This window comes from Engraulis encrasicolus, chromosome 13 (assembly GCF_034702125.1).
Source record: "Engraulis encrasicolus isolate BLACKSEA-1 chromosome 13, IST_EnEncr_1.0, whole genome shotgun sequence".
Lineage (NCBI taxonomy): Eukaryota > Metazoa > Chordata > Actinopteri > Clupeiformes > Engraulidae > Engraulis > Engraulis encrasicolus.
Genome location: NC_085869.1, coordinates 42,597,141 through 42,609,640, shown reverse-complemented (window position 1 = coordinate 42,609,640; position 12,500 = coordinate 42,597,141). Strand labels below are relative to the sequence as shown.

At 47.3% G+C, this 12,500-nt stretch overlaps 1 protein-coding gene across 1 annotated transcript in view; it reads left to right on the top strand.

Annotated features, from left to right (window-relative positions):
- LOC134460567 (nectin-3-like protein) overlaps nt 1-12,500 on the top strand; it is a 101,020-nt gene that overhangs the window by 60,205 nt on the left and 28,315 nt on the right. The window lies entirely within an intron of this gene.

Below are 12,500 nucleotides of genomic sequence, written 5' to 3'. Positions count from 1 at the left end.
TAGTTTTCCTTATTCACACAGATATCCGTTTTATAGTTGGTGAGGTCAGATAACATTAGTCATTGAACTGTGTAATAGTGCAATATATTGTGTCCAAAATATTACAATACAGAATTGTGCTAATTGTATTGCACAGAGTATTTTGTAAACTTATTACCTTTATTTAAACAGGAAGATCCCATTGAGATACCTCTTTTTCCAGGGAGTGTATGATAGGCCTAGTCACCCCTGCAGATTATTGCAGTAGCCTAAGTGCTGTAGCACTGCAGTTTTGATATTGCATGGACAACAAATTATTATTTTTTTGTGAATCTCTGCTCTGCTTGATGCTCAATGTTAGGATTAAAGCTAGTGTAACCCCCGCTTAAGACTGGCTATTGCACCCCTACAGTCGAACCACCAAAAGCAAAGGGAATCCTGATGCAATAACCAGACAGCACAGGTGTTTAGAAGGAAATATAAAAATACAAATCTTTATTAAACATGTTTAAAAACACCACAGAGGTTGGTCATAAATAACACTTACACAGGGACACAAGGGACTCTAACTACACCTGGGCGGCGGCACCAAAGCGTTGGCCTCAATATCACTCGTGAAATGTATAACCACTACAATGCATTTCATATCACTCGTGAAATGTATAACCACTACAATGCATTTCATATCACACAAGAAATGTATAACCACTACAACACATTGCTCATAGAGCCTCAAACGTGGATCACACTAGTGAATGTACACAACGTGTCACTCTACTCACTACCAGGTGATGTACAAACTCTATGGAGGCCGCACGCTTTGGATTGACCGCCCGGCCCACGCCAGAAGTAGGAGGTGGGGGACGGGGCACACAAAGACAAACAAAAACAAAAAGGGATAAAGAAAAGAAATACCTCCAACCTGAGGCTCACAATTGCAACACCTTATTTCTCCAGCCCAGGTTGGAGGGAGAAAAAAAAAAACAATAACCCCTATGCACACTAAGCGATAAACCTTTCACACACGCACGCGCGCACACACACACACAAAGAACAGCAGCCAGCAAATAATGTAGTCGCACCGTGGCGCTGTACACAACTGAAACAAAAAGAAAAACACACATAAATGTAACGTACCCTATTGACCCCAATTCTGTGCCCCTCATGGTAAAAGTACTTCAAAACTTATGCCATGTGTTACCTTCTGACCATGACAAATGAATACTTAAGTCTCCACACAAAAGTAGTTCATTATGGACAGACATCAAAAGACGGGTTGCACCCAAGCCTACCTATTACTGCAACTAGAGTTTCCCAGGTCGGTCCGATGCCCGGATAACTCGTTCACGATAGGCCGGGTGACTGGGTGGACCCGCAACACAGCAGGTGACTGACCAAGAACACAGAATGCATACATTACTAACAGCAAGTACTAATATTAAAAGACCATTGTTGGTACACTTGGCTACAGTATGCGACCGATGTGTATACCTGGATTGCTGTAGTAGCCTACTGAGCTAGGGCTTCCTAGACCAGTCTCCAAACCAGCGCAAGGGTAAACACGGCATACGGGGCTGGGATACCCACGTTACAAAGCAGGTGACTGGCAAAGGACACAAAATAGTACACATTATACCAAGGCTAGCGAAATATCTTTAGTCACAAACTGAGATGCTTCAGTGTACAAAACACATACCTGCTCACTCAGTTCCAAGCCAGCGCACCCCAGGACCTCTTTACAAGAGCTGCGCGGTAGCGCTACACAGCAAGCCACTAGTCAACGACATAGGACAACACGTTACTCAAAGTGAAAGCCTACATATGATTGAAAGTCAAAAAGGCGGTCGCTAACATACCTCGATAGTGGCCACAACGCTCATGCTCTTGACCCAAACAAACGCAGAGCTAGCAGCAGGAAGACAACCGGTGCCAGGACCCCAGGTGCCTATACTAATGCCTGTTCCCCACAGACTTACACCTGGCGTATTTGCGCCCGCCCACCCATTCAATTATCTACGAAGGGGGAAGTAAACTGGAATAAATGAGAAGTATACCAAGAGTGATGATAATAATAATAAAAAAGGATGTGGACCAAAATAAAAGAAAATAGGCACATATCCCCAGCTTACAATCCACCCCCTCCAACTGAATCGGCGCCCCGACGATAGCACTTTACTCTAATCTTCGCCGTGTGAGTGGACTCCTCCCTCTCCACTGACGGCAAGCCCCCGAGGGAGTCGGAACGGATTTGGATGCTGGCCCGCTGTAGTCCTCGTGGAGCGTCTCAGTGGCAGAGGCTCTCCCTCGGACAGCGCATCGTCATCCCCACTAGGAGTCCCGGGTGGCTCTAGTCCTGACTGAGGTTCTTCATGGTAGACCATCACCACACCTTCAGGTTCTATTTCCTCAGAGCTGGTAGGGTCACTTGCAGGACTTCGACTACTGCTGTGGACCCTCCTCTGTACTGCAGGCATTCTCTCGGTCTCTGGTCGTACTCCTTCAGGGACTGCTCTCAACTCTGACCTGTGAACCTGTCGCAGCGGTCCTTCTTGTCCCAATGGGGCCAGCGTGTACACCACCCCTGTTGCAGAAGGGGCACGTACCACTTGAAAGACTTGAGGACTCCAATGATCTTGTATTTTGTTCCGCCCCTGCACATGGTTCCGCATATATACGAGCTGTCCCTCTTCCAACCCCGCATCATTTGCCTGGTCATTGTGCTTCTGATTCCTTCTGCGTGCCACCTCCTCTGCTCTTTGTTTGACATGCTGCCAAGTCATCTGGGCACTCTGCTGGTGTCTTGCAATCCATTCCTCCAGAGGCTCAGCATCCCGAACAGCTCCTGAGGCAGTCCCATTGTCACCCAATAAGAAATCAATGGGCAACCTGGGGTGGTGTCCAAACATAAGGTAATACGGCGTGTGCCCGGTGGTTGGATGGGGGGTAGTATTGTATGCGAATGTCAGCTGAGGCAGGTGGTGCGGCCAGTGTCGCTTTTCGCCCAAGGGTAACGTGCGCAACAGGTCGTGGAGTGTACGGTTAAACCGTTCACACTGCCCATTCCCTTGTGGATGGTACGGTGTAGTTCTACTCTTCTGGATACCATACATCTGACAAAGCTGCTGTACTAACCTACTCTCAAAGTTTCTCCCCTGATCTGAATGCAAGCGTGCAGGTGGGCCAAATCGGTAGAACCATTGCTGAATTAAAGCACGGGCCACAGTGTTTGCCTTTTGGTCCTTTGTGGGAATTGCTTGAGAGTACTTGGTGAATATGTCAGTAAGGACCAAAACATTCTCCCTACCATCACTGGCTGGTTCTAACACCGTGAAGTCAATGGCCAGTATCTCGTTGGGTTGACTAGCTTGCATGGTGCCCCAATAGGGGCGGACTTTAGGCCGGGCTGCTTTACCTAATATGCATCTGTGACATTGGACACACCACTCCTCTGCGTCCCGGGTCATGCTTGGCCAGAAACACCGGCTACGCAACAGCTCAAGAGTTCGTTCCGCACCCGGGTGCCCGTGGTCATCATGGACGCTGCGGAGAACTTCGTCCTTGAGGCACTGTGGGAGCACTAGCTGATATATCTCGGGTCCTCCCCCCGATTCGCAGACCAGCCGGTACAGCCGACCTTCCTGCTCCTCTAAGCGGTCCCACTGACGAAGTAGCTTTTTGCTCAAGCCGGACAGCATGCCTCTTTCCTCCTTCCTAGGACGCCGCCCCTCTCTGTGATATTTGAGCACTGGCCCAATGACTGGATCAGTCTCCTGCAGCATGCCTATATCCTGCACGGTCCGTTCTGGAAAGGCGACCACCTCAGCACATCGAGCTTCAGGGGCAGACAGCTGACTAGAACTGGCTAATGGCAACGTTGGGACCTCCGTGCCCCAGGCAAAGCGTTCCAGGTATTGCCGGGATAGCGCGTCCGCATTCTGGTTGTTTCTCCCGGGGCGGTATTTGATCGTAAAGTTGAAGGACGCCAATTGCGAAGCCCACCGTTGCTCCGTTGCCCCTAGCTTGGCTGTCTGAAGGTGGCTTAAGGGGTTGTTATCGGTAAGAATGGTGAAATGGTTCCCAAGCAGATACTCACGAAACTTTTCCGTAACTGCCCATTTCACCGCTAGCAACTCGAGCTTCATCGAGCTGTAGTTATCCATGTTTTTCTCAGTTGGTCTCAACCCCCTACTGGCAAAGGCTACTGGCCGAACTTTCCCTTCATGTTCTTGAGACAGGATAGCGCCCAATCCCCCATGACTAGCATCAACTTCTAAGATAAAGGGCTTTTTAAAATCTGCGTAAGCTAGTACAGGTGCAGAGGTGAGCTTTTCCTTTAAGGAGCAAAACGACTGTTCGCAGTCCTCGTTCCAGGCTGCCGCAAGTGGGACTGGAGGGGTTTTTCCCTTTCGCCGTGGTCCACTAAGCTTGCCTACAAGATGGTGCAACGGGGCAGCAAGCTTTGAAAATCCTTGCACAAATCTTCGATAGTAGCTTGCAAAGCCTAAAAAGGACCGCAGTTCAGCTAAATGTCCTGGGCGCTTCCAGTCCTTCACCACCTCAATCTTCTTTGGATCCGTCGACACCCCCTCCGACGAGACGACGTGGCCTAAGTAGTTTACTTGATGTTGAAAGAAACTACATTTTGACAACTTGACTTTGAGCCCTTGCTTTTGCAGTCTGGAGAACACTTCCCCTAATCGCTCAAGATGCTGTTGTATCGTGGTGGAATAGACGATGACGTCATCCAAAAACAGAAGAACGGACTGGTAGCGGCAGTCACCGAACATTCGTTCCATTAGCCGCTGAAATGTCCCAGGGGCATTGCAGAGTCCAAACGGCATGCGGTTAAACTCAAACAGCCCGAATGGAGTGCAAAAGGCCGTCTTGGCTTTGTCACCCTCTGCCACTGGGACTTGATTATAACCGCTTGCCAGGTCCAAAGTAGAGAACCATTTTGCCCCAGACAAAGCATCTAATGACTCTTCAATTCTAGGCAGTGGGTACGCGTCACGCCGGGTCTTCGCATTGAGTTGCCGATAATCTACACAGAGGCGAAGACTTCCATCTTTCTTAGTGACAAGGACTATTGGGGAGGAATAAGGGCTACTACTTTCTCTGATAACCTGGCTATCCAAAAGTTGTTGAATGTGTGCCTTTACGGTCTCATACTGAGAGGGCGGTATTCGTCGATAAGGCTGGCGGACAGGTGCCCCATCCAACAATGGAATTTCGTGGGTAATCAAGGAAGTGCAGCCCAGGTCGCCATCACCTTGTGAGAAAATGTCCTTGTACTGAGCAAAAAGGGTCTTCGCTTGTGAGACTTGCGGTTCTGTCAGTTTCTCAAAGTCAGGAAATGCTAAGTCAGGAGCACTGGAACCTGTGACGACTTGTTGAGTAGAGATGTACACACAGTCCTCCTCTATGCGGTGGTCCACTGCAAAAGGTGTGGCTCCGGTTGACAAAACTGTTACTGGTTCTACAGTGCCGATGACTTGGCGTGGGGGAAGCCATACCTCTATGCAGCTGACGTTGACGATGGGGGCATATAAACGACCTTTCTTGGCAGTAAGAAGGGCGGGGGACACCAGGAGGCCTTCAGGCAGCTGCCCATCTTCATAGCCCAAAGGCTCCAACAGGAACTCTGCGGACTCGATCTGGGGGCAGGTCACGGGGACCATGTACAGGGCACCTGCCCCAATGCAGATAGAGGTTTTCCCTCCGATTTTGACCTTGTGTGGCTTGGGGGCGTTCATAACGGCCTGGATCTTCTCGCACTGCTTCAAAGCACGCAGGGCTGCCGGGGCCGCCAATTCAACTGGAGGGGCATGGAAAAGCTGAGGACCATGCTGTTCAAAAAGAATATCATAACACTCCCCGAGTATGTTCATACCTAGAATGCCAGGTGTTACCTTCTTACGGTCTCGGAGGGTCAACTCTTCAGGGTCCCTTACCACCAATATTCCCCTCCCAGGTATGCGTTGCCCCAAGACTACTACATCCATCTCAACATAACCAGTGTAAGGTATATCTAACCCATTAGCTGCTCTGAGACTCAACCAATTGCACTCTCTCTTTTGCAAATGAAAAAAATGTTGCTTAAAAAAACTTTCCGTTATCGTTGTCACCATTGAGCCTGTATCAACAAGGCAGGAAACTTGTACACCCCCCATAGTTACACTTAACACCGGACAATTTCCCACTAATTGATTGAAAGAGGAAGGACATGCAGAGCCAGAGTCACGCCCTCCCAGTGTGTGGCTCTGCACACTGGGGGTGTCTAGTTTCCCGACTGGCTAGAGGAGGCATGAACTTGGGTAGGCGGCTGGCTAGCAGAATTTTCCGAAGGAGCACGGGGGGCAGACATAGAATTGCTTAGCGTGGGAGCTGACTGGCAAAATCGAGCGATGTGACCTGGCTTTCCACATCGGAAGCAAATAGGCTGGCCGTCTGGAGCGCGCTTAAAGCGCCCCCCTCGATATGACTGACCACCAGGGGTTTTGTTGGAGGGTTGGCCAAGGTGTTTAATCAACGTATCTAACTGGGATTGTTGTTTGAGAACTATATTCTTCAGTTCTGCCAATTCAGATGTTTGGGCTACAGTAGCCTCACACTGAGACGCATACTGCGCTTCACTTGCCCGTGACGGAACATGGGTTTTCTTTTCACGACCAGAATTGCCCTCCTCCACCCACCTGATTGCCTCCCCTCGTACATCCAAAAGGGTCAATCCTGCTTCAGCCCGTACCCGCCTCTTTAGTTCCCGCCGTAATGTATGATCATGAACATTTTCACAAAATTGATCTCTCAACACTGTGTCTGGATTAGCAATTGCACCACTCTTAGACTGTTTAACTTTTTCCATAAGCTCCATTAATGCATGCGAGAACTCAAATAGTGACTCACTTTCTTGCTGCTTCCGATCAAAGAAGCGCTGCTGCCAAAACACATACGATTTCGAACATCCATATACTTCTTTTAAAACCTTAATAATTTCTGTAGGGTTTTCTCTGATTGTTGTAGGTCGGTATTTGATTTCATTGCGGGCTTCACCCTCTAAATGATCATATAAGAACAAGGCCTTCTCTAACTCAGACATGTGTCTTGAGCGAATACAACTTTGTGCTTCTTCAACCCATTCTTCAACACATAATGACCCTGTTCCCATAGACCCGGAGAATTTAGGGCACCGTCTTTCCCTGGGCAGGTAGATAGCCTGCTCTCGTCGTACAGATTGGGCAGCATTGGCATCACTAGTACCTCCATTTTGAGTGTTAGAAAGTCTCTGGTTCTCAACTTGAAGACGGTTCACTTGATCCCGTAGCTGCTGTAGCTCCTGTATCTCGGCTTCCTCGCCGCTTGACATCTTGTTGCCAGCTGCTGTTCTTTACACACAAACACACACACACACGCACTCAGCCCTATCCTTTATGACCAACCTATTGGTAACAAAAAGAAAAGTAACAGACAAAAAATAAAGAAAATCCTGCCGACTACGCCAAGTTGTAACCCCCGCTTAAGACTGGCTATTGCACCCCTACAGTCGAACCACCAAAAGCAAAGGGAATCCTGATGCAATAACCAGACAGCACAGGTGTTTAGAAGGAAATATAAAAATACAAATCTTTATTAAACATGTTTAAAAACACCACAGAGGTTGGTCATAAATAACACTTACACAGGGACACAAGGGACTCTAACTACACCTGGGCGGCGGCACCAAAGCGTTGGCCTCAATATCACTCGTGAAATGTTTAACCACTACAATGCATTTCATATCACTCGTGAAATGTATAACCACTACAATGCATTTCATATCACACAAGAAATGTATAACCACTACAACACATTGCTCACAGAGCCTCAAACGTGTACAAATAAACCTCATGGACCACACTAGTGAATGTACACAACGTGTCACACTCTACTCACTACCAGGTGATGTACAAACTCTATGGAGGCCGCGCGCTTTGGATTGACCGCCCGGCCCACGCCAGAAGTAGGAGGTGGGGGACGGGGCACACAAAGACAAACAAAAACAAAAAGGGATAAAGAAAAGAAATACCTCCAACCTGAGGCTCACAGTTGCAACACCTTATTTCTCCAGCCCAGGTTGGAGGGAGAAAAAAAACACAATAACCCCTATGCACACTAAGCGATAAACCTTTCACACACGCACGCGCGCACACACACACACAAAGAACAGCAGCCAGCAAATAATGTAGTCGCACCGTGGCGCTGTACACAACTGAAACAAAAAGAAAAACACACATAAATGTAACGTACCCTATTGACCCCAATTCTGTGCCCCTCATGGTAAAAGTACTTCAAAACTTATGCCATGTGTTACCTTCTGACCATGACAAATGAATACTTAAGTCTCCACACAAAAGTAGTTCATTATGGACAGACATCAAAAGACGGGTTGCACCCAAGCCTACCTATTACTGCAGCTAGAGTTTCACAGGTCGGTCCGATGCCCGGATAACTCGTTCACGATAGGCCGGGTGACTGGGTGGACCCGCAACACAGCAGGTGACTGACCAAGAACACAGAATGCATACATTACTAACAGCAAGTACTAATATTAAAAGACCATTGTTGGTACACTTGGCTACAGTATGCGACCGATGTGTATACCTGGATTGCTGTAGTAGCCTACTGAGCTAGGGCTTCCTAGACCAGTCTCCAAACCAGCGCAAGGGTAAACACGGCATACGGGGCTGGGATACCCACGTTACAAAGCAGGTGACTGGCAAAGGACACAAAATAGTACACATTATACCAAGGCTAGCGAAATATCTTTAGTCACAAACTGAGATGCTTCAGTGTACAAAACACATACCTGCTCACTCAGTTCCAAGCCAGCGCACCCCAGGACCTCTTTACAAGAGCTGCGCGGTAGCGCTACACAGCAAGCCACTAGTCAACGACATAGGACAACACGTTACTCAAAGTGAAAGCCTACATATGATTGAAAGTCAAAAAGGCGGTCGCTAACATACCTCGATAGTGGCCACAACGCTCATGCTCTTGACCCAAACAAACGCAGAGCTAGCAGCAGGAAGACAACCGGTGCCAGGACCGCAGGTGCCTATACTAATGCCTGTTCCCCACAGACTTACACCTGACGTATTTGCGCCCGCCCACCCATTCAATTATCTACGAAGGGGGAAGTAAACTGGAATAAGTGAGAAGTATACCAAGAGTGATGATAATAATAATAAAAAGGATGTGCACCAAAATAAAAGAAAATAGGCACATATCCCCAGCTTACACTAGCTTTTAAAAATCTAGAAAAAGTTATTTTACCACCTAGGCCTAGTGACCGGTGGCGCCGCTGACATGTGCGGCCCACCTCCGCCTCTTGGTTTCAAAATGTGGCCCACTTGAAAAACTAATTGAATAGCCCTGGGCTATTGGGTTGGGGCACAGGGCTGGCCTAGCCATCTGGCGGGCATTTCCCTGTGGGCCCTGCACCCTCGTGGGCCCCTATTTTCAGAAATGTAAAACATTTTTTTTACATTTTACATTTCTGAAAATAGCGGTCCACGAGGGTGCAGACAGGGCCCACCAGGAAATGCCCGGTGCGGGGCCCCTGTGAGTCACTTCTGTGCTGCCAATTATGGGGGGCCCCTTTAAGCCAAAAGTGCCCAGGCCATTTCTCCCCCAGTTCAGCCCTGTAGGGGCATGATCCAGGAAGGCCTCATGCCTGGGTCCCCAGGTATGGTGCATCAACATCAGCGCAATGCACCACTTCACTGCCTTCTAGTCCGATCCTGCGCTGTTTTCCTATGGAGTGTTTCCGTATTCATAGAGATCCTCTGCTCTCTCTTTTCCTCCATCACATGTTCAGCCAAGCATGTGCCAGTCCTGTAGGCCCTACTGTACCTCGGTGAGATATAGCCAACATATCATCACGACGTACAACCTGTAACCCTGGCGATGATGCAAAATAAATTGTCCTGCTTCCCAATGCATCTGCTTTCTGTCGCAGCACACAGTATTGTGTCTGTCTCAGCACTGGCTACCTACCGTATGACTGCATATATTCAACAGTATTATGAAATAGACGTGTCTCCTTTTCATGCAAACATTTCGTTTGTCTTTTTTCTTTTTCTTGTCTTATTTTTATATGCATCTGTCCTTTTACAGTCAGTTTTTCGTATCATATCATATGTGTCTGCATTCCTCTCTTCTCTTGTCTTTTCCTGGCTTCTCTTCTCTTCTCTTCTCTTCTCTTCTCTTCTCTTATCTTCTCTTCTCTTCTCTTCTCTTCCATCATGTGTTCATCCCCTCATGTTCTCTCCTACTCTACGCTGCTGAAATATGGTACATCATCACTCATCACATAACCTTTTACTTGAGCGTTGATGCACAATAAATCAGCCCTCTCCTGCCTACATACACACACACACCTGCTTTCTAATGCATTTTTTGTCTGTGTCTACCTTTTTTAAAAATATATTTTAGGGGCTTTTTGGGCCTTTATTTTGGATAGGACAGTGAAGGTGTGACAGGAAGTGAGTGTGGAGATGAGGTAGGGCTTGGAAATGACCCCGAACCGGGGTCCCCATGGGTATGCAAGCTCAAGTGTGGGGGGGTTAGCGCCACACCACAGCGCCCCACCACACATCTGCTTTCTGTCCAGCAGTGCAGTCTCTGTCCCAGCACTGGGTACCAGATGACTGCTTGCATACTCAGCTGCCTCTCGTCTCCTTTTCTACTTCCAAAATTGTATCGGTCCTCTTTCTTCTTTTCATCATTTCCATGCGTATCTATCCTTCTACAGCTGGTTTCTCTCGACGTATCATCATGTCATATCCTGTCCACCCCTCTGCCATTGTCCATTCTCTGTTGTTTTCTTCTGAAATTTGTATTCAAAGTCCACTCTGTGTACTATCTTTTCTTCCATCATTGCGTTCAGCCCTTCATACTATTTCCATACGTTCAACATATGCTTTTTATTGATATGATATGAGATGTATCGCCACAGATAACCTTTGATTTGAGTGATGATGCACAATAAATACACACAATCATCTGCTTTCTGTCCAGTTTGTCTCCCTGTGCAGATGGCAACCTGAATATTAAACAGTCTTATGCGACTGGATTGGACGGGGGACTCTGGACTTGTTGCTGACGTGTTTTTGTTTTTCCTCCAAAATGTTGTTTCTCCACTTCCTCCCATCTATAATATATCATCCCTTCTCCTTCTTTACATTTTCTGTTTTATTGTATCATAATTGTACTGTATCCAGAGCTTGACATTAACGTTTTTTTGCTCATTGCCGACTGTGGCTAGTGGCTTTTTCCAAGTCACCAGCCATTCACCTTTCTACAAGCAGTTGTTTTATTATTCTTTTTTGTTATGTTTTTCTTTTTATTCTTCTTATTTTTTTGTTCAATTTTCTATCGTGTTGTATTGTATTGCATCATAGGGCCCACTTGGAAAAGAGGCTATTAACTCAATGTGACTACCCTATCATAAAGAGAAATAACTCATGTTGTGTTGCATCTTATTGTATTGCATCGTATCTTCTTCTCTCCTCTCCTCTTTTCTCCAGTCCACTCAGTATGTTCAGTATTCGTAGAGTCACTGTGTTCTCTCTTTTCTTCCACCAAATTCAGCAAATCATATATCATATAGAGTATCCTCTATATCACCACTAGAGATAACCTTTGACCTTAACAATGATGCACAATAAATTGCCCTGCTCGTCTGTTCATACACCAACATCTGGTGTCTGTCCCCACAGTCCAGTCTCTCCCCCAGCTCTAGGTGCCAGGTGACAGTCTTATGAGCCATATGAGACAGCCTTGGACTGGTAAGGGGTCTCTGATGGTTTTTGGTTTCTTTTTTTGTGTGTGTGTCTCATTTTTTTGCATGCAAAATGTAGGTCATTGATTTTTTTTAAAAATTGATTTCCCTCAATATTTTTGTGTCTCTCTAACTCTGAACTGCCTCACTAATTTCCTCAGAGTTTTGTCCTTATTTCAGTTCATTTCAGCAAATGCAGATGCACGCATGTATGCACACACGTGCAAACACAGATGCATACACGGATGCATGCACACATGCAGTCTCTCTCTCTCTCTCTCTCTCTCTCTCTCTCTCTCTCTCTCTCTCTCTCTCTCTCTCTCTCTCTCTCTCTCTCTCTCTCACACACACACACACACACACACACACACACACACACACACACACACACACACACACACACACACACACACACATTGTGCGTGTGTGTGTGTGTGTGTGTGTGTGTGTGTGTGTGTGTGTGTGTGTGTGTGTGTGTGTGTGTGTGTGTGTGTGTGTCTGTGTGTGATTTGTCGGGGCATCTGTGTCCTGGAGTGCAGTGTGTGGAGATGGAGAGCTGCTCTAAGTGGAATTGCAGGCTGCTGTCACTCTCATCACAACTCCTCTCTCAGGGTCACGTCTCCTGCAGCAATCACAGACACATGCACGCACACACTCCAATTCAGTGCACACACACACACACACACACACACGCACGCACGCA